Source organism: Falco cherrug, chromosome 10, assembly GCF_023634085.1.
Source record: "Falco cherrug isolate bFalChe1 chromosome 10, bFalChe1.pri, whole genome shotgun sequence".
Taxonomy (NCBI): Eukaryota; Metazoa; Chordata; class Aves; order Falconiformes; family Falconidae; genus Falco; species Falco cherrug.
This window is the reverse complement of record NC_073706.1, coordinates 486,922-507,781: the sequence shown is the minus strand read 5'-3', so window position 1 is coordinate 507,781 and position 20,860 is coordinate 486,922. Positions and strand designations below refer to the sequence as shown.

At 45.1% G+C, this 20,860-nt stretch overlaps 1 protein-coding gene and 1 long non-coding RNA gene across 5 annotated transcripts in view; one reads left to right on the top strand and one right to left on the bottom strand.

The window, feature by feature from the left end:
• Positions 1-532: 532 nt before the first annotated feature.
• Positions 533-8,969, bottom strand: LOC114014712 (uncharacterized). The gene is made up of 2 exons (XR_003558329.2): positions 8,683-8,969; positions 533-5,647 (listed from the first exon to the last, which is right to left on the bottom strand). It is a non-coding gene; the product is annotated as an uncharacterized LOC114014712 (long non-coding RNA).
• A 53-nt stretch (positions 8,970-9,022) lies between these two features.
• The window catches only part of NDRG3 (NDRG family member 3), a 60,820-nt gene continuing 48,982 nt past the window's right edge, over positions 9,023-20,860 (top strand). The window contains exon 1 of one of the 4 annotated variants that reach the window (XM_055722422.1): positions 9,023-9,128. The gene's annotated coding sequence lies outside the window, so the exon portion shown is untranslated. The remainder of the gene's footprint in view (positions 9,129-20,860) is intronic. The other 3 variants (XM_055722420.1, XM_055722424.1, XM_055722423.1) reach the window with 3 other exon arrangements.

The following is a 20,860-nucleotide window of genomic DNA, read 5'->3' as shown; positions in this document are numbered from 1 at the left end:
CCAGGCTGTGCGCAGCCCCTGGCCACAGGATGGGCTTTGCCAGCCGATGGCACTGGAGAAGCTTGCATGCAGCTCCTACACAGCACGTGGCGATGATGCCACCAGCCTGTCCTTGTCTTTATCTTGAAGCAAAGCAGTGTGTTTTCATCAAACAGCATGTTGCCTAACTGCAGAAATTCTGGAGTTGTTTACTTTGAGGAAAACCCTTTAAGACCTTAAAGATCACAATGACAGGGCCATAAGGCTGCCTCTGCTATCCTCTTTTTCCCTCTGATATTCCCTCCAGTAAAGGATATTGTAACTGATTCCTCACAGAGCTGGAGTGCCTTTCTTCCAGGGGCTACATGAGCACCTGCACCAGGGCAGCAAGCACAGGCCTGAGGTGGGTAGCAGAGGATGACAGCCATGCAGGCTACAGGGTGGTGGGTTCCGTCGTGGCAGCTACATGACCTGCTATAGAGATATTTATATATACAAACCTATCTTTACAGAGCTGTGCAAATGTGTAAAATACATTATAAAGACACAGATGCACTTTTATATAGTTTATTTGCATAACATAAATATATAAAAAAGTGTATCCATGAGAAGATTGTGTAATAAGAGGTGAACTCAAAGTTTAGCTGCAAACAGAAAAATGAAATAAGAAAAGGCAAGCTCAGGGACCACAGTTTGCAGGTCTGTGGGGCAGTCCTGACCCCACGGGGTGCAGACAACCTGCACATGTCCAGGGCTTGGGGCCAGGCCTGTGGGCTGACCGAGAAGCACCCACTGGCCATGCAAAGGAGAGACCAAGCCTGTGCCTGGCGAGGAGGCTCCCACACATGGCTCCAAGCCACTGTTACTGGGGCAGCCTTTGGTGTTTATGCTGTGCAAAACACCAGCATGCCACCCACAGAACTGGAAAGCCAGAACTAAATGCCCAATTCCCAGGAGCACATGTGTGGGGACAATAACCCCAAAGGGATTCCAGGGAAAAACTGTGTGCTGGGGACAAAATTGGGTGGGCCAGGGGATTACAAACAGAAAACTGGGGTGGTATCAGGTAGGCTTTCCCTTTTCCCACATCTGTCGGTTTAGCTTAAAACTGCTTGTAATCACCACTTTGTAGCAGCAGTTTGCACTAGCCTTGTTTTCTTACCCTTTGGCCAATGAGGATCTTACAGTGGGCTTTCAAAACACAAGCCTGGCTGTCCAGGTAGAAGACAGCAGCGCTCAGCAAACAGTCTTCATCCATATTTTGAACAACAGTTCTCAAAGAAAGGACATCATCAGAGAAAGGCCATTGGCATTCAAAGAACAAAAAGAAAAGGTTTGTTTTAAATTTAAGACTTTTTTGAAAGCTAGAGAATGTCATCCACCCACTAATTGGTGCTATTAACTCTGGTCTAATAGTTACATTCTCCAAGAAGCCCCATTGTGGTTTAAATTGTATGCAGCAGTAACTGGGATGGGATATTAATTAAACTCAACTGAGAATGGGGAAGTAAAAATGCAGTTCTCAACTCTCTCTGAAAACCTCCTTTCAAAATTCAAGGCTCACTTTCAAATCTGAGATGGTTTCATCTGGAGTCGCTGGTTTCTCCCTGCCCAGTCACTCGGTACCGAGAGCTGCAGGCAGGGAGGCATCACCCCTTGCACCCCTCCCCAGCGCTCTCATGCTTCCCCCCCAGCAGCACAGCTGGGGCACCCTGAGTGCTAGCTCCCATCGCCCCTGTGCAGTAGGCAGTGAGCAAGCTGCAGGGGGGCTGAGCCCAGCCAGGAAGAGGGAACTGGGCTCAGCCCTGGCCTCTCTGCTCTCCAGACAGGCACTCTGCTCTGTCTCCTGGGACCCAGATGGACTCCTGCCCTCCCTTGCTGGGGAGCCTCCAGTCTCCCTGCCTTGCCAATGAAGCACTTTCCCATCTATAAAATCATTGTGACTCATCACTATTTTACCATTATTTTTTTTCCCTACTTCTATCAATTACATTCTTTGGTATAGCTTCCATACATTTGCCTGATAGAGACACTAGACTCAATGGCTCGTAGTTCCCCAAGTCCTTTTTAAAAAGTGGAATTGCATTTGCCACATCCCATTCCTCTCATATCAAGGGCATTTTGTTTTATGGTTACATAAGCAGGCAGGTGACTAATTTCTTGTTTAGTCTACAACACAGGAGCAAGTATGATCTAGTGCTAGCAATTTCTTCTTATGAGCAATTTGTCTTAAGATTTTTTCTACTTACTTCAGTTTTAAACAGATTTGTCTGGCTGATTCATTCCTCATAAAGAAAAACCTCAGCCAGGGAATAGCCTGAAGCTATTCTGTAGTAAACAGCAATGCAAAGGCTTTGGCTGGCTTCTGAAAACCTTTCAAATTTTCTCTTGGTATGAACCTCCATGCACTTGGTGAAGAGACAGAGATGGAGGTTGCCTTGACCTTGGACCTCACAGAGAAGCTTGTCATCGCACCTGTGTCCAGCTGCTCTCTTCAGGGTCTGCCTCTCCCCCTCCCCCTGCCCACTCCTGGTGCCCAGCTGGGCAGAAAGCCTAGGAGCACCATCCCACCCTGCATGCCCAGAAAGCAACCACTGCCCACAGCTGCCTGCTTCAGAGTCAGCCCGGAACCCTGTGAGGAACTACTGCCCAGCTTGATAAGACACTGAATTTGTCATGCAGGTGTCCTGTAGACAGGCAAGTGTTGTGCTGCAGCTGAACAGCACACTGATGTCCGAGCTTCAGGAGCTCATATATAAGCTAGAGCTCAGTTTTGTAAACATTTCATCAGTTCCTTATTACACTGCACTGTGTTTTCTTACCGGCTGTCTTCCATCATTCATGTTTTAATTCACTAATTATTTTCCACACGTTGAGCATATTTCCGGTCCAAAGCTCCAGCCAAAACTACTCAGTCTCCAGGACCATGCCTTCAGTTAATTCTATATCCATATTACATCAGTTCACTATATATCATAATGTAGTCATGTAATATATAATTAATATATCATAAATAACATACCTATAATCATGACCATTCATTTATGTACATATACATATACATGTATAGCTTTAATCTGAGTATTTTGGCTACTTCCTCAGCCTGCTCTTCTGTGTCGAGAGAATACCCCAGGTGTCTTGTGAAGATTTTCTTACATCTTTTATTATCATCCTAGTGTTGTTGTCCCACTTAGAGCTTTTTCAGAAAAAATAATGTGAAAACATGCTGCCCATCGGTTACATTCTCACATTTGCCATTACTTCCACTGCACACCTCTAACACACAGATACACTTTCAGTCATGCTTAGCATTCATTGCTATAGTTTCGATTAATACCTCCTAGGAAGTCAAGCACTTGTAATACTAAAAAGTAAATACTAAACAAGTAAATATTTATTGAAGAAAAGGCATGGATTTATAAAAGAAAAAAGAATTTGATGTGGTCTGTTTTCTAAGCTGGAAGATACAGAGCTACCCCTACTTGCACACAGAAAGCAGCACTCCCAGTTGCTGGGTTTTGTGCTGAATATGAGCAGAAGAGTCCTTCAGGTTCAGCGGAGCTTCTGAGCAGGTACATGGTCCTTTCACGCCTGGTCAGTGCCCCTCAACCATGAACCATCTAGCTTATGCAAGGTGGCTTTGTGCCTTGAGAAAACAGAGCGGCTGGCCTCAGTGTTGCCCTTTTTTGCACAGCAAGCAGTGCTGCCCCACTCAGACTTCTCAGTAAATGGTCAGTGCCACAGATGTGTAGTGTGATGTGGGAGGTGTTTTCCAACATGCCTGTGCAGTAAGCAGAGCGCTCCTTTCCATTCCTCCACTTCCCTGAAGGCCCCAGAAAGACACAAGGGAATCGTTGGCTCTAGTACAAAGAAACGAGGTTTGTGCAGAGCAGCTTGGCAACCCTGAGCAACCCCGGAGCATCACATTCCAGTGCTGTGTCTTACAGAGAAGGAGCAGCCTTTTGCAGGAGTTCTTTGAGCAGCCGGCTTGAACCAACGGCTCATTCTGCGGCCAGCATACCATGCAGTGATCTTGCCAGGCTCGAACAGGCCACTGCTTTGGAAACACGTGCCCTTACATCAGGCTCTTGCACAACTTGCCTCACAGATTTGCCGTTCTCCGTGTATCTCTGGCTTGCAGTGTAGCACCCTTTTTCATTTCCCATTGGTGACTGGAGATGAGCAGTTATGACTTCTGTAGCCTGGGAAGATGCTTGAAGAGCACAGCCAGCAGGAGAGGCTGTCACAGCCAGGCACGGCAGTGGGCTGCCTCTGCAGGAGAGCTGGATCCAGCTGCTGCTGGGACAGCTCTGCCCTCTGGATCCAGGCAGCTTTGGTCTCCTCATAAAACTGGAAAGGCATGGGAAATCACACCAGCCCAGCAGATCTGGATGAACCCGATGAGGCACATGTATGTATAGATGGCATAGTTATGTTCGTAGCCCACTGTTCCCCTGGCTACTCTAACAGAAAACAGAGGTGCCTGCCAAGGGCCAGCCCCAGGCTGTTCACTGCTGTCCCTCCCTTGTGTCTGATGGAAATGCACCATCCATCACCCAGGACAGGCCCCAATGATTCAAATGAGTAGGAAAAATAATGGAATAGGCTCCCTTTACCTTGCACTGCAGCTGCATATGCTGCATGCTTCTTTTTGTGCTGTCACTAAAGCTATCAGAGGGAGAAATGTTAAGTTTTGAACTACTTGCAGAATCAGACTGCTCACAGCAGCTTTTTAGTTCAATTAGATACTTTGAGGGGGAGTCTGTTTTGCCAAAGCTGGTGGCTCTGGCAGATACCCTCTGTGGAGACAGCTGAATGCAAATATGCAGAGAAGATGCTCTAACGCCTTTGACTGCAAAAAAAAGCAATAGTATTTGGGGAAATCTGATTTGGATTAGGCAGAAAAGAGGTTGACAGGGACAGTCTGAATTCTAGCTGTTGTTTTCCAAATACAACTTTCCTCTGAATGCAAACACTCCAAGTATTTAGTGCACTTAATGTGCATATTTCACAAGCGGTGGATGAGGGTTAAGTTGGCTTAAGACAGTTTTATCACTTTGTAGTGAACATTTATTTTTTCTAGAAAGCTTGAAAAGTAATTAAATTAAAATACAATGCAATTTCAAGACTGCCTTAGTATTTTGAACTACAGCCCTGGGTGGGCAGAGTAGCTGTTTCATTGCTACTGGTCTCCAAGATCAGCTTGTGTACACTGTAGATTTTGGCAAGAAAGAACATACAGCCAAAGACTTGTGAAGGGTTTAGGCTGACATGAGAAGGTTTGCAGTTATACCCTGCTTGTTCTGAAATAAACGACCCGTGTTCTCCTGGTGTGAAGTCAGGTGGCCCACCCAGGACTCATTTGAGAGCTGCCTCATCAGCCCCCCCCAGCACCCAGTTGGTGCCTTAGGCCAAAGCCACACTGTGCCAGGGCACAGGGCACTCACACTGATATGAAACTGAACGACTGCAAAAGCATTGGGGAGCCCCAACGCTGGCTGCCTTACAGTCATAGAGCCCTCTGCTTCCCAGCCCTCACTTATGCCCACAATACGGTTATTACTACATTGGATCCTCAATGCAACAGCATACAGTTCTGTAAGTAATTTTTAGCAGTTCTTTTTATTAGTGTCTTCTCTGAGAAAAACAGGACTGTCTTCTGTGAGGACTGTGGGGGAAAAAAAAAAGACACAGGTCAGCTAAAAACACATGGAAGGAGGGGGTGTTAGCCTAGCTAGGGCAAATGCTGCTGCCTTCTGCAGGTCCTGGACTGCTATGCTGCAGCACATGTACAGATGAAATAAGCTGTATTGACAGCAGCCAGCACAGCATGGGGACCAGCCACACCAGAGAGCCTAAAACCAACATCCTAGGCTGGAAGACTGTTGCAATGATTGTACAGTCTTGTGGCAGGAAATTCCACTCTTTCCACCTCTGTTCAACAGCCAATCTAGTTTACATAATACCTACAAATTTAAGGAGTGCTACTGACTGTTTCTGCATATAGTGCCTGCACAGGTCCACACTTACCCCTCTTCCTTCCCCTCTTGCTCTTGGCAGCCCAAGCAAACACAAAGGTATCATGAAAAGCTTGGGCCTGTGTGAGAAGAGGGGCAGACACCACTAGGCATGCTATTCCTTAAATGCTTTTATATAAAAAAGTATTGATATGAAACAAAAAGAAAAAAATTAATTGCTCAGGATAAGGTTGGTGGGCTATAATTTATTGTATTAATTAATGTATTGAAGGAGTCTGCCCAAGAGACAAGCTTCTTAACAGCCAAGGTCCCATCAGATGCCATGACAAAAGACACAGCTGGAGACAGGCACCCCTACACCACAGCCCAGGGAGGGAGGGCCCAGGGCCAAGCTGCAGCGGGGCTCCCGGGGGCAGCAGTCCCCCCAGGGAGGTTGGTCAGGGCCACTCAAGCCTCTGTTGCTGGTGCACTGAGGTCCATCACAGGACTGTCTTAGCCAACACATTTAGGAGCTGGCTGGTTCCCAGTGAGCACTTACTGCACGCTTCTCACATCTTGAGAGGGATCTGAAAGAAAATCACTGTCCTCATAGGTGAGGTACAGCGGGTACAGCCAGTGCTGACTGCCTGAACTGCTCCGGGATTTGTTGGAGGGCCCCTGGGCTCCCCAGGAGGGAGCTGCACGAGGGGAATCCGCCAGTTCTGGGTGTGTGGAGCAGGGAGTGTGTATCAGACTTCAGGTACTTCCACATGGGTTTGGGAGGTACTGCCAGGGCCCTCCATGCACTAATAGGCCCTAATGGTCCTGACCAGCCTCACATGAGCTTCTACCCACACACACCCTGCTCAGGAGTCTCATTTAATGAGGCTCAGGGGGGCTCTAGTCCCTGCCTGAGCTATGTTATAGGAGAACCATTCTGTAGCTTTGTCTCAGCTATGCATGGCCCAAGCTGATCCTGAGCTGTGGACTGATTTTCCAGCTTGATTGTGTACCCACCTTGTCCCCATGGACCTGCCCAGCAATCACTAGGCTGCAGCTGATGCTGGTTATTTATCACCAGACCTGACTCCAACCTGCAGATTGACTTGGACCTACATTATCACCACAAACGTGCCTCGTGATCTGGACTCTTGACTGAACTTGGCCATCACTTTTGGGTCTGCTCAGCTTGCTTGGGCATGATGGGATGGTGCTCTGGCTGGCAAGGCCTCTGCCCTGGCCAGCTGCCCCATCCCTCAGGGACCAGCCAGCCCTCTCTGTTCTCTGGCAGGTACACACTCATCTTGGATCCTGTTTTCTTGTTGACAGTTTCTTAAAAGAAAGGGAAGGTGTCCAAGTTGAACTAGTAAACTTATGGAAGAAATGGTCACCACAGCCCCTGGAATTTCAGTATATAGCCCTGGCAAAGCCAGGCAACAGCGCACTGTAAGTTAACAGGTACGTTGGGAGGGCTGTATCCAATCTGTTGGCAAGATGGAGCACTGCTTGCCTCCAGACTTGAGTGAGCATGTAACATTGCCTAACTCTGTGGTGCTGAACCTAATCTGACTCTCACGAAGACTTGACATTTAATACTGTGACCTACAATGAAGTGGACCACTGGGGTGGGTCGCTCAGATCTGCAGGGTGGTCTCTGAAGACCTGAGACTCAGGCAAGAATGGGGTTCACTCTAGCACCAGGAGCCTGAGAAACAAATGTGCTCCACCTTGCTACCAACACCTGGGAAGCATTATGTGGCTAACAAGGCCAAAGAGCTGGGCTTGTCTGCCTGTTTACAGGGGTGTTATTTACCTAAAATGCCTCCCTGTGTGTTCCCTGTGTTGCCCTTGCTGGGTCTTGGTGGCAGGAAGTCGGACTGCAGCTACTTGCAACTGCATGAGTTGGATGTTTCCCAATTAAGGTGGATTCTTCTAATACCACCTCAAAGAGGGCAACTGCTGGCAAATGAGAAGGCCCTGGACCGATGTAAAGCTAGCTGGACATCAGACAAATTGCGCAGATGTAACAGGTAAGTGGGAAAAGGTGATAGAAGTAGCAACTGGTGCTGAGGTAAGTGGCACGATTTCACAGGCAATTCAGGGGAGTGATGTGGGGAAGGGCTGGAGCTCAGAGATAAGAAGGAGGGGGGAGCACTAGGCACTCAACGGCGCTGCACAGGGCTGGGATGACCGCAGTGGCAGTATGGCCCAGTGCTGGTCTCTTCTACTGGGAATGCATTCGGGAATGGTTTACCTACATACCATCGCAGCTCTGCTCCCCCTCCTCTGCTGTCTAGTAACGGACTTTTAACGGATCGAGTTAGAAGCAGTATACAGAACCACTGGGTGGCACCAGAAACCAGAATATGCATTTAGTTTGGGCAATACCTTGGTTTTAGATGTTTTGGGCAGGGCCCTACCGAGGTAAGGTGAGAGGCACTGGGGATGTCACGCTATCCTGGGAACCACGTATTTGAATTTGGAGAAGCTGCCTGAGGAGGCGGCGAAGGCGGCAGGGGGCAGAGGATGGCGCACGCCCCCCGCCGTGGCGCGGAGCTCGCTGCCCGTTCGGGACAGCCACCCTCGTGGAGAGCGCGGCTGGGGCTCAGGCAGCAGGTCCCGGGACAGGGTACCCTGGTGCTGTGACCTCGGGGAGGGCTCCGCCAACGTTCACTTCTGCACGCTGCCAGAACCTCCTGGGGGAAAGGAACAAGCAAATTTGCTTGGTCTACCAATTTAATCTTACCTCCGACCAGCACAAGAAGTGCTTCGGGGTGGCTCCGAGGATTGCTGCAGGCACGCTCCCTCAGCTTGCAGTCGGCCTGTCTCTGGCCTTGACGAGCCCCGGGTTGCCGCGCGGCGCTGCTGCCCGACCGCGCTAGCAGAGCTGGCCGAGGAGCTCCTCTCGCTCAGAGCTTTCACGGGACTGCTGAGAGAGCGAGGAGGCGGGGCGGAGCCGGGCGCGGCTGGGGAGCGGCGGTGCGTGCGGCGCGGCCGGGCCCAGCCCTTCGGGCGGAAGGCGATGCGCCGAGACCTGCCCCAAGATGGCGCTCGCCGCCCGACCGCCATCTTGTTTGTAGTCCCAGCCCCCGAATGGGCCCCGCGCATGTGCGGGCTCCGCAGCGCAGCGCGCAAGCGCAGAGCGCCCCACATGCCGCGGCAGCCGGAGCTGCTGAGGTACCTGTCGCCCAGGTGAGCCCTGTCGCCGCCCGCGGGCCTGGCCCCGGCTCCGGACACCCCCGGAGCCGCCCCTGCGCGTCTTCCGCGGCTGCTGGGCGTCGCCGTTGAGGCGCTCGGCGGCAGGTGCCGCACGGCGGCTCCGCGGGAGCCGTTGCGGCGGGCGGGCCGGGGTCAGCGGCTCGCTGCGCCCGCGGGCATCGTCTGTCTCGCCGAGCCCTGCGCCCCGCGGCTGCTGCTGCCGCTCCGCGGTCCTGGGGGGCCGGCGGTGAGCGGGAAGGCGGCAGGGGTTCCCCGCGTGGGCCGGGGGGCAATCCCCGGGCGGGTGTCGCTGAGGCGGCCGCAGCCCGCAGGGCCTGGGCGGTCGTTGCCGCCGGCGTCTCCCGCCGAGAGGCCGCTGCTAAGGGAGGGCTCCGCTGCCGTTACGAGACGCCGGAGGAAAGTACGGCTCCCTCACGGAGCCGAATTTAGGAAATAATCCCTCGTCATACCCGGCTTCGTTGGAGAGAAAAAGAGAAACGCTTTGCAACTGCCCCGGTTTTTTTCACTGAAATTTTTATTCATTTAAATAATGGACTGGAGTGCTCTGGGCTTTAATGCTTTCTCTTATCTGTAGCGTTCCTTTCTGGTATTTAGGTCTTGGAATTCTCAGTTGCGTTATTTGCTTTGGACAATGAAAACGGGGTGGTTTTCTTTGATTCGGTACAGTCTTGTCAGTGTGCAAATGGGAAAGGAATAGCTTGTAAATATTTTTTTTTGTTGTTGCCTTGCATCATCATTTTAAGTCAATGTCTGTTTCTTTTTAAAATATTTAAGTCACAGGGAGTAATTCAAAACATAGTAGCAAAGTCAGATGCTTCTACTATCTTAAGAATCATCATTATGAAGTCTGGTGCAGAAAACGCGACATTACAAAACAACTGATGCTGTGTAGTACTGTCACTAGATTCCTGGGCAGTGCTGGGAGTGCTGCTGGCTGGCTTGGCGGCAGTGCCTTGGGGTTTGCTTTGCCAGTTGAGAGCCTGGTGTCTGATCTGTTTTCTGATTCCTGTCAAGTACAAGGAGTCTGGAACCGGGTGTGCATGATCAAGGCCGTGACAGCACAGTCACAGTGTGTGAATCACAGTCAAAGTTTGTAGCAAAACTGGGGCGACTCAGTCACATGTGTGTTTGCTCTGGAGAATAGGAAAGGTCTATTAAGCATCAGGGGGTTGCATCTGGGAAACCCAGAAGAGCTTTTGTCCTTGAATGCTGAGGTGATGAGATGAGGGTTACAAGTGGAGAAGAATCTGCTTCTGCTTGCCGTGTCGGGCACACTCATGAGTCTTCTGTGTTCAGATAGGAGGACTTGGCGGCTCATTACTTCAGCTTCTGCCTTTCTTTTTCTGTAGACACAAGAGGACGACAGTCTTTCAGATCCTGGAGCATGTTAGACTGTGTTTAGCACCAGTGTTTCAGTTTATGTTGAAAAGTAAAAAGGAAATGTAAAGTCTTAAAAGCTGAGTTTAAAATCAGTGTGGAGCTTTTCTAGCACAATTTACTGGACTAGGGGAGCAGAGCTTACCAAATGTGTCTCACTGAACTGAGGCAACACTCCTGAAGAAGCAAGACAATCACTAGGATTCATTTGGATTATTGGCCATTGGACTGGGATTGTGGAGTGGGTTCAGGACTGGCAATGACTGTTCCAATTTCATTTATTATTTGGAATTTTGAAACTTGGCTTGTGTGTGGCACATGAGGCTTCTTGAGTGCAGAAGCTTAGTGTGGGCTATACTTGGCTTGTATTAACATGTTTGCAAATTTAGAAGCTGGAAATTTATAAAATGGAAATTAAACAGCTGCTGGAAGCAGTGTTCTTGGAGACTAATTATATTCCTAGCTACTCATTTTGTGTCTTAAGGTTAAAATAATTGAACAAACCTGTATAATTTATATTTTCTTAATCTCAGATCACCTTCAGAAACCCTCTGGTGATTCTGTTTGCAGCTTGTATTTCACATTCATCACGTATGACAGGGTCTTTAGTGTTTTTTATTGGAAAGCATAAGTGTACTGGTACATTTAAATTTCAGGGGCTCTATTACGTACAACGTGTATTTTGGTTCCTTAAAGATGTACTAGGAAATTTTCTTAAAGATGCTTCTAGGATAGTTTTCTTAAACATTCCTCTGTTGCATGCTTAAGGTAAACACTATAGCGTAGTAGTAATATACAGATATTTTGGTAAGAAGCTTAAAAAATTACGATCATAATATAGTCTAAGCACAAAAATAATAAAAATTGGAGGAGGCAAATCAGCTTTAAAACTTTTTTCAGGTTCGGTTTTCATATGTAACAGAATAGGGATTTTAAATTTTAATTATTTACTTTTATTCTCACAAATAATAGCTCAGATGGATTGCCACTGCTGTTGCTTCCTGGAAAAAGGAAAGCCAAATACTCAGTGAGTTCTGTTTCCGTAGACAGTGCTGACACCGTAATGCTCCATTATCAGGGTCTACCTTGTGTGCATCATCATCTGCCAGCTGTGTTTTGGATATAAGTAACTATGTCTCTACTGCTTGCAGCTCTTAAGCCTAGCATTGGACAGCTGCGCAATACAGGTTAAGAGTATTTGTGTCCATAATTATTATAGCCTGGTTTAATCCACGACAGTTAAAGGAGAACAGAGGAGTGTTTTGCTGTTTCTCTGTGTAATGTTAAAGACTATGTTACTGATACATGTTTTGATGCATCTCAGTGGTCTCATTTTCATATGAATGTGGTTTGGGAAGAATAATAAAATTCTGTTTTGCTTTTCCCTGGGAATTCTTAGTATTCTGGTCAGATCAGGTCAGTTATTAAGCAAAGCAGTAGTAATTTGGTCCTGATATAGGAAGGACTAGGTGACTGTGCCTTCTACTGTGCAAATCAGAATTGTTGAGAGATTTCAATAATCTCACTTGGTCTTCACTTCTGTTCTTGTAAATTCTGAATTGCGAATGGGACTTGCTGGATTTTTAATAATGCATACTTATGGATCATTCACCTTTTTCTATCTGGTCATATCCCCTTGGCTTCTGTGACTGATGTAGCACCATTTAATGTGATAATCAAATTGGTGCTGCGATGGAATAGCTTTATTTTTCATTTGGCTATTGTCCTTACCAGACTTGGATGCATTTCTGTATTTACAACAGGTTTTAGTTTGGTGAAGGGGTATTCATTACTTTAGGTTGTATAAATACAGTAAAGGTTATAAATGCGATGTTTAATTGTAAAGTAACCTTTACTATTCAGTCATGTATAAATCAGAATCTCTTCCTAATTACCAAATGGATTAAAAATGTGAAACTGGCCCTTTTTTTGTCCCCCCCCCTAGAAGAGCTAGAATTGTGGCTTGTCTCTGTGTGTTCAAATAGAGGATATAGGCAATCTGCTGCTTCCTTTTTGTATGTATTTTGGTGATGAAGCTGCATATTACATCTTAAACTGATCTAATGACTGGTTGGCATGCAGAAGGGCTGGTTGTGTTCTTGCTCTGTCTTGTACCATCTCCAGCATTTATTGGATGTTTTCCTGAACCAGTTCAGTTTGCTAAGTAAGCAGGGCGCTAATCCAGCCCCTCTGTGTCCCCACCTCCCCAGAAGATCATTTTTTGCCAGGTAAGCAAGCTGAGTGAGTTCAAAGAAGGGCTGAGGAGTACCAGAGATGTAATTGATTTTGCAGTGTAAGAACAGCCATAGAATCAGGTGGAACCATGTTCTTTCCTCCAAAGAGCGTAAGGTCAGGGCAAATTGTATAAACCTTTGATAGCCCTCTTGTCTCCTGATGCTGTAGGACTCCAAGAGGTAGATGTTGTTTGCATTTACGTTGTTAATGGTTAATGCATTTTTCTTTTGTGAATTTGCCTGTGTCCCCAGTCCATTTGAATATATAGCACTCGCACATCCTGAGGGAGACCTTCCAGAGCACAAAATAATTTTGTAGGTGCTGACCACTTCTGCTTGTTTTCTTTTGAACTTGACAGCTGCTAGCTTCATTTCGTATCTCTTAGCTTTTGTGTTGTTTGGAAACAGTGAACAACTGATCACTATTTACCTTCTCTGTGCAGCTGATGATTTTTATAGGCTTCTGTAATATGTCACGGCAGTAATCTCTGTTTCCAGGCAGAAGAACCCTAGCCTAATTGATTATTCCTTATTATTAATCTTTTCAAACCTTGTTTCCTTTTCAGAAATATTTCCCCCTTCGTTATGTCCTCTTGTAATGAAGGAACAGGCGCTGTGTCTAGGATTTAAGCTGCAGATGTTATATAGCTTTATATGATGGTTTAATTACTAATCATTTCCTAACATTAGATATTTTTTTTTATGTTTAATGGGTGTGAGCTGATGCTTTTATCAGTCTGTCATGACTCCAGCAAGACTTTCTGAAGGTTAATGACCAGCTTGAAGTACATCACTATGTGAAATTAGGATAATTTTTCTTCAGACTGCTACCTTGTTTGCACTGAATTTCTTGTTTTTATTTCCCGATCATTCAGTCTCATAGGGTTTTTCTGCAGGTCTTCAGTCAGGCCTTCTCTTTACTGTCAGAATAGCTTATATCCTCAGGAGACTCATTCCACTCCCTGCCCCTTTTCCGGATTGTTTATGAGTATGGTGTATAGCAGAACACTGCAAAACACTCCTGGCAGTCTCCCTCCCTCTCCCTCCTTGTGAAAACTGACCATTTATGCCTACCCTCTGTTGTCTGTTTTCAGCTAGTTATTAGTCCAGGCAAGGGCTTTCCAGTTTATGCTTTAGCTGCAGAGCTGCGGAAGTTCGGCAGCTGTCTGAATTATGTTTTGTAGTCATTGCTATAAACGCTTGCCTGTGAACGCCCCTGCTGAGAGGTTCTGCCTGTCCTCGCAGCCCTGTCTGCTCTCCTCCAGCACTCAGCTGCTGTGCAGTGAATTCAGTCTGAAAACACATCTGGCTGGAATGAACCCAACAGACTATAAATGAATGCTGATTTTGTGTTGCTGTTGTTCCGATTTAACTAGAATGAATTTGGTTAGATAAGTATGTATTTTTGTGCTTGCTGCTGCTGATTGAAATTGTGAGTTGAGACTTAACAGGCTCAACTGTAGTCTAGACTGAAGGCAGTGTCTGTGCACAAACTTGCACTTTTTATTTCAAATTAGCATGAATTTGATGCTGTAGTTAATTAGTATGACTTGGTGTGTGAATTTGACCTAGGTACTAATTCAAGCGATTTTGTGACTGCTTCTTGGAAGTTTTTGCTGTGGTGAGGCAGAAAAAACAATCTGACTGTGGGTTAATATCTAAAATTCCTTGGGGAGAGTGAATAAGGAAGGTTTCTTAGAGCATTTATCTAAATCAATAGTGATCTAGTATTACTTTTATCCTATATATGGACTTTATTTTGAATTATTAGGAACATGTGCATCATAAATACATAACTGGAAATCCACAAATTTTGCTACTGATGCCCTTGTAGTGTTCTGTAAATACTAGAATTTTTGGGGATTTGCTTACATTTAAGTTTCCTAAATACAAAGGATGTAGGTCTTTAATGAAATTTCTGTTCACTGCATAGGTTTTTCAGCTGTGTTCTTGAAAATTCATATGCAGAGTCACCAGTTCTGTTGTCATACATAATAACAGTTGTCTGCTGAGGGCTTTTTTGTGTTGTCTTTGTGTGGAGAACTGAAATTAGATGTGATGCTTCTGTTCTTAACAGTTTCTTTTGGCAGTGGTAGATTTGAAATTTATTGCTTAGCCAATAAGGTCTGCATTTTTTCCATTTGTGTACGTGTTTCTACCTTTGCATAGGCAAAAAGAAAAACTTGATTTGCATAAATATACGGTTATATGACTGGGATAGATGTATTTCCTTCCAGAAAAGGAGGGCTCATATGTGGTTTTGTGCTTTATTGTCCAGATGGTAGAAGTTGGCGGCTTGAGGGGTGATTTAAGTCTGCTTCTCTGTGCTGCCAGTTCAGGTGCTGCATGGTTTCCCTTCCATGGGTGGAGAATTAATGCAACAGTGTTAGGAGTGTTGAGCAAGCACACACTCATCAGTTGATAAAGTGGCATTTTTAACCATTGTGTAGTACTCTTACTATTGTTAGTTTGCTTATATAGTTCATTCTGAAATGGTTTTAATCAAATAAATGGTCCTTGTTACAACTTCAACTTTTTTTCTTCAGTTTGGATGAAAAGGTTACCAAATATGTTTCTTATGGTCCCTGGGAAAGCCAGGGAAGATTTTTTTTCTCCCATTTTGCAATGCAATTGAGCTTTATCCATGGATTGACAGAGAGAAGGGCACAGGGCTTGGTGAAAATCTGCGCATGGATTAGCTCAGCCACAGAAAAAAAATACTTTCCTGACATTTTTAAGATAAATAGTTAATTGGAAACATTCATTATTAAAAAAAAAAAAAAAAAGTCAGTAAGAAAGCTTGTATGGCCTAAATGTTTTTGGTTACTTCTAGCAGTAAATGAATGGAACACCCAGCAGGTATTCTATCAATTAATAGAATCATATTGGCTAATCAATCAAAGAATTTGCCATATGACCTGGCAGCAGGTGGCCTCTCAGTTCTGTTCCCACAAAGGTGAGCACAGTTGTGCTGCTGTGAGATCTTGGTGCATGGGGAGTCTGGGGATACTTTGGAGTTGGGAGCTGAACTGTGGGACCACAGGCCTGCTGGGTTCTGGTTTGCAGCAAGGACATTGCTTTAAAAGGAGGTATATTATTCTTCAGCATTTTCCGCAATATAATACCTATATAAAGCAAATGTTATAGCTGTTGTTGTGGTGTTGGATGAAACAAAAGGAAGGAGAAGTTGTTTAGAAGATTGTTTGTCAGCATGTCTCCTTAGTCCAACCTTGCACTCGCCTGTATCAGTCTGTGAATGCTGGGGTGTAACGTCTCCCTGGCTGCAACTGCCACATTTGTTGCTTTGTAGTTTTGGGTGCCATGCTCCTTCATGCTGCTGTGTCATATAATTGAATGGTAAGGACTGAGGAGTCAGCGTAATCTAGGACTGTCAACTGCAGTTTTTCAGTTACTGGCACAGCATCATGAAGATTTCAACATAGATGTCTAAATTGCCAAAATGGCTGGAGTTTTCCAACAGAGTGAGTACAAAAGCACAGAGGAGGTTGTAGCTTTGTCTGTACAGAAGAGTTAATGAAGAAGATCAAGTCATCTCTGCCTCCAAGATAAAGCTAAAGCAGTTTGGTTTTTGGAGAGCCAAGTGTCATGTTTTGCTTTGGTTTTTTTCAGTGGCATATTAAAAACAAACAAACAACTCTGAGGTCTCGCTCCCCAGGGAGGAGTGGAGATAGGTCTATGTGCTGTAGTGACTCAGTTGTACCCCAGCCTGGAAGCTTTGCAGTTTGTATGGCCTTGCCATCAGAGAGCGAAGGTTTAAAAAATTATTTTGACCACACTGACCTGCGCCAGCTGGTGGTCCCCAGATGTTTGTTACCTTTTGGACACTTAATTTGTGCATTTGTAACCGTTTTTAAGTGGTCTTGGAACTCATTGCTGTTCTGGTCATGGGGCTGACCACATGAAGCAGTAAATGAGTCGACTGTGACTCCAGAGGATCACAAAGCTTTTCTAAACTTATAAAATGCTGCAAACAACGCAGACTCTTAAGTTCTGCTGCTGGTCAAGCTTCAGGAAACACCCAATGCTTGTGTGGTGTCTCTTGAGCACAAAAGCGATCTCTTTGATTTTTTTCAGCGACATTCCAAATCATAGAAAACAAACTCTCAGTTCAACTGCTGTGTAATGCTTGCAGTTGGAAAATGCTTCTTAAAAGAGGAACTAATGGGGCTTAAAGCCAGGTTGATTTTGTTGTCCTTTAGCTCAGTTATTCATTGTATTTGAATATAGGCTTGTCTGGATGTATTGCACATGGTGAGATGGTGTGTCCAGACTGCTTTATGCAAGTAAATGCTGACTAATTTTTCTGTGGACATGCTCTAACAGAGGGAGCAGTCACAGACGTGATTCTTGATCAGAGGGTGTTACTTGCCTTAAGAGTGATTGGCTGTACTGCAGTGTTCCAGGTTTCCACCCTGTATCTGCAAGGAAGTCAGGAGATTTTTGCTGACATGATTTCCTTAGGAGGTATCCTGGTTCTTAGGAACTTCACAGTGGAATGCTGAAGAGCATAGGTGGTGGAGGTGCGGGGATAAGAAACAGCATTCCCCCCTGCAAAGATTCTTACTTTCCAAAATAACTATTTGGGTGGTGAACCGAAGACTACTTTTTTTTTTTCTTTATTTTACATTTAATGTAAAAAAAAAAAATAATTACCTGACTGGGTATAGATGCATGCAGCCTTTCTGGCCCCTCTCTAGCCTAAGATAGTGATGGAGACTTCTTGCACCCTTCTTACCAAATGCATTTTGCTGTTTTGGTTGTTTCCTTTCCTGTTCATGCATGTTGAATGTGAATTGATGTATTTTGTGTGACGTGTACTCCCATGTTGTCTTCGTTATTTCTTTGCAGATGCATAGGAATATTGGCAATGATTCCAAAATTTTGTGTAGCCTGGCAGATGCTATTATAGAGGATTATTTGCTTTATAACAACTCCTGTACCTGGGTGTTTCAGCAGTCCTTTGAAATCTGGGAAGCAACAGCTTCAGCGCCAGGGCTACTGGTCACATGCGTATAATGAGACCATCAAGCCCTTCTGATAGTGATTAAGCTTCCACTGTGAGAAATGGCTTTTATTGTTATGGCTGGTAGTAATTGCTTAAATGAAGTGTTTTCAGGGGTAGTTCTAGGCCACTGTAATTATATATATGCTGCCAGTCTCACCAGTATAAAAATGTCTTTAAAACAATTTGCAGAGCTCGCCAGTTGGTTACTCAGGGTGGGGATGCGCTGGTTCCACATGAATGCATTCCATTTTTGGCAGTGTTTTTGGATGTTAGGAATTTTCTCCCTGATCTCAGTTTTTCTTTGCAGTGCAGTGACCTTAAAGACTTCTAAAGTAGTCTGCCATCCTGGTATTTTTTTAACTGTGGTATCCGAAGGTTAGTAGAGTTACTGGAGGACACTTAAACCTTGACAGTGAAGAAGGGATGGATACCTGTAATGCTGTGAGGCAGAGCAGAAGATACTTTTGGAAGGGACAGCAAGCTGTCTGCTTGTGTTGCTTGCAGCCGAGCTGCAAACAGCATCCTCTGCTCTGCTGCCAGGCAGTGCTGTTCTGCTGGGCTTCCAGCAGAAATGGTGTGTGCAGTGATACTGCAGCATGGATGCTGAGCTGCGCCTGTCTATCCTGAAATGCTGTTTTGGTCTGGAAAAATTTTTTTTTTCTTTTTTTTTCCGCTTCGCTTAAAAAATGGTTCACTGAGGCTGCAAAACAAGCACAAGACAGCCTTCAAATGCCAGCTTTTAAAATTGTGTTGCACAGGATTTCTCAGATGATGAAGGAGGTATTCACTGAGCATTAGATTAATTTTTTTTTTTTGTCAGCAGTAGAAGGATAGTGTAGGCTTTTCCTTTGGCCTTTCACAAGATAACTGCTCTACCTCCCTCCCCCTCCCCCCCCCCCCCTTTAATTGGTTCATTCTTCTTTAATAAAGACAGCAGTTTCTTAACAATGAAAGTAATAAAGCAGCCAGGGAAGCGTGTGCTGTCTTTAGAAAAAAAAAAAGGGGGGGGGGGGGGAGGGAAGAAAATGGGAAAAATTAAGAAATAGAATATAGTTCATTGTATGGCTTAGTAACCTTTGAAGAAATTCATAGCAGAGTATGAATTTAAGGCTATACATAAAGGCAGGAAAATAATGTCAGTACTTGATTTTCATCAAATAAGAACTGTTTAGGCAGAAATATTAATCAGCCTTTTATGGAGGTCTCCAGAACATAAATCTCTGTACTTTCTCTGATTGGTAGGTAGTAGTTGTTGGAGGAAAAAATTGAAATGGCTTGAAACTATGCACCAGAAAGCTTAATTCATTACTTAAGCATTAATTGCCTGAACTGAGAAGTGTTGTCATTCAGGTATCTTGCTCTTTTGTAGTGTGATTTCTTTGATGTGATGTATTATTGTTTTCTCAGATCTCTAGCCTTCAAATGTCGTTCTGGGCTGTGGATTAAATGTAAACATGGCACTGTATGCCGCTATTTTTATCATGTGTCCATGTTGAAATGAACTGCTTATGTAGAAGCCATCATCCATTACCTTGTTGGCCTAAAAATGATTTAAGCAAATACAGTCTTGCTGTTGTCAAAGCTTTCAATAAGGAAGGGCTCACAGAATTTAAATCCTGGTCTTGAAACATTTCCTTTAGTGAAGTCTGAAGGATTTTTATTCTATCATAACTCACTAGACTCAAATTTTCTTCTGCATTTTTGAGAACCCCAGGTCTTCCCAGCAGCAATGACTCCAAATAGCTAAGGCTGCAGACTATGAAAAGTGTTCAAGACGGGACTGACCTTTCCGTAAATTAAGGGACTTGTTCTGCAGTCTTGGGTTCTGAATCCCTGCAGCATGGTTCAATCGTCTGTGTGAATAAAAGGTACAGGGAAGGCCAGGGTGTGGGGAGCAGAGGTGCTGTGCTTCCAGGGACTGGTTGGAAGCTCTGGGGCCTCCAAATGCCTGAGTGCAGCTGTAGCAGGAAGGGGATCTCTTTCTGTTACCTGGCCAAACAGACAAGGACTGTGGTGATTTCTGTGCAGCTGTTGCAAAATTCGATCCTGTTTTTACTTGCAAGCCTGAATACTCGTGATCTTTAAGGAATGAGCAGTCACATCTCAAATGGCAGCTGCTGCTGAGCACCTGCATTAACACAGTTTAGTGATTGCCATCACCATTGGCCTAGCAAGGAGCTTGATTGAGCAATGATGTGCTATCTTTCTCTCTCATGTAGTGGCTAGATGAAGAACAACAAGTTTTGTTACTGGTGAATGGGTAATAAAAGGTAGAGGACTGCTTTTAGTCTGTCTGTAGGGCAGTGGTGGTAAGGGGAGGGTTTCGGTTTTACTCTGGGCTGGATGCAGCGTCATTGCAGGGGAGGTGGCTTTGGAGCTCTTACCTCTTTCCCTGTTTTTGCCTTGATTACAGCTTCTTTTGAAGGAAAACGAAAACTTCTGAACTCTACCTGAGGTGAATGTTTAACAGGAGGAGTGCATCAGGTCCTTGTGTATTGAGCTGCAATGGAAAGTGTGGGTCCTTTCATTACACAGAAAGTTATTCAGTACTGACTCAAAAGGTCCCAAGAGAAACAGCACTGCTCGATCCCAGCATGTGTGGTTTGGTGAGGGAATTATTTGAAGAAATTTGTTATCCTGTGCTAAGCAGGAGGGTCAGACAGATGAATGAAACTGATCTCTTCTGACTTCACTGTGTTGGATAATACTCACATAAGAAGCATTACTTGAAGGGTCCAAGAAAACCAAGAGGACAGCAAAAATAATTAGGGTACACTACTGAAACTAAGTCAGATGAAGATCTTGTTTTGAAAAGAAACAAATGCTTGAGCCTGTAATGACTCCTACTGTGTTTTTTTTTGGATTGAAGCTCTTGAATAAGTAGAGGAGTATAGCTGTAGCAGATGGAAACTTGTCTCTTTGTTTGCAGCTACTAGGCGCTAACCTGGTATAGCTCATATACAAATGCAGAAAATGTACATAAAGGGGCTAATTAAAAAAAAACAGAGGTCAGCTTGAGGTCAAGGGAGAAGAATACGAGCAGCTTAGATGTAAAATGAGGTAATAAA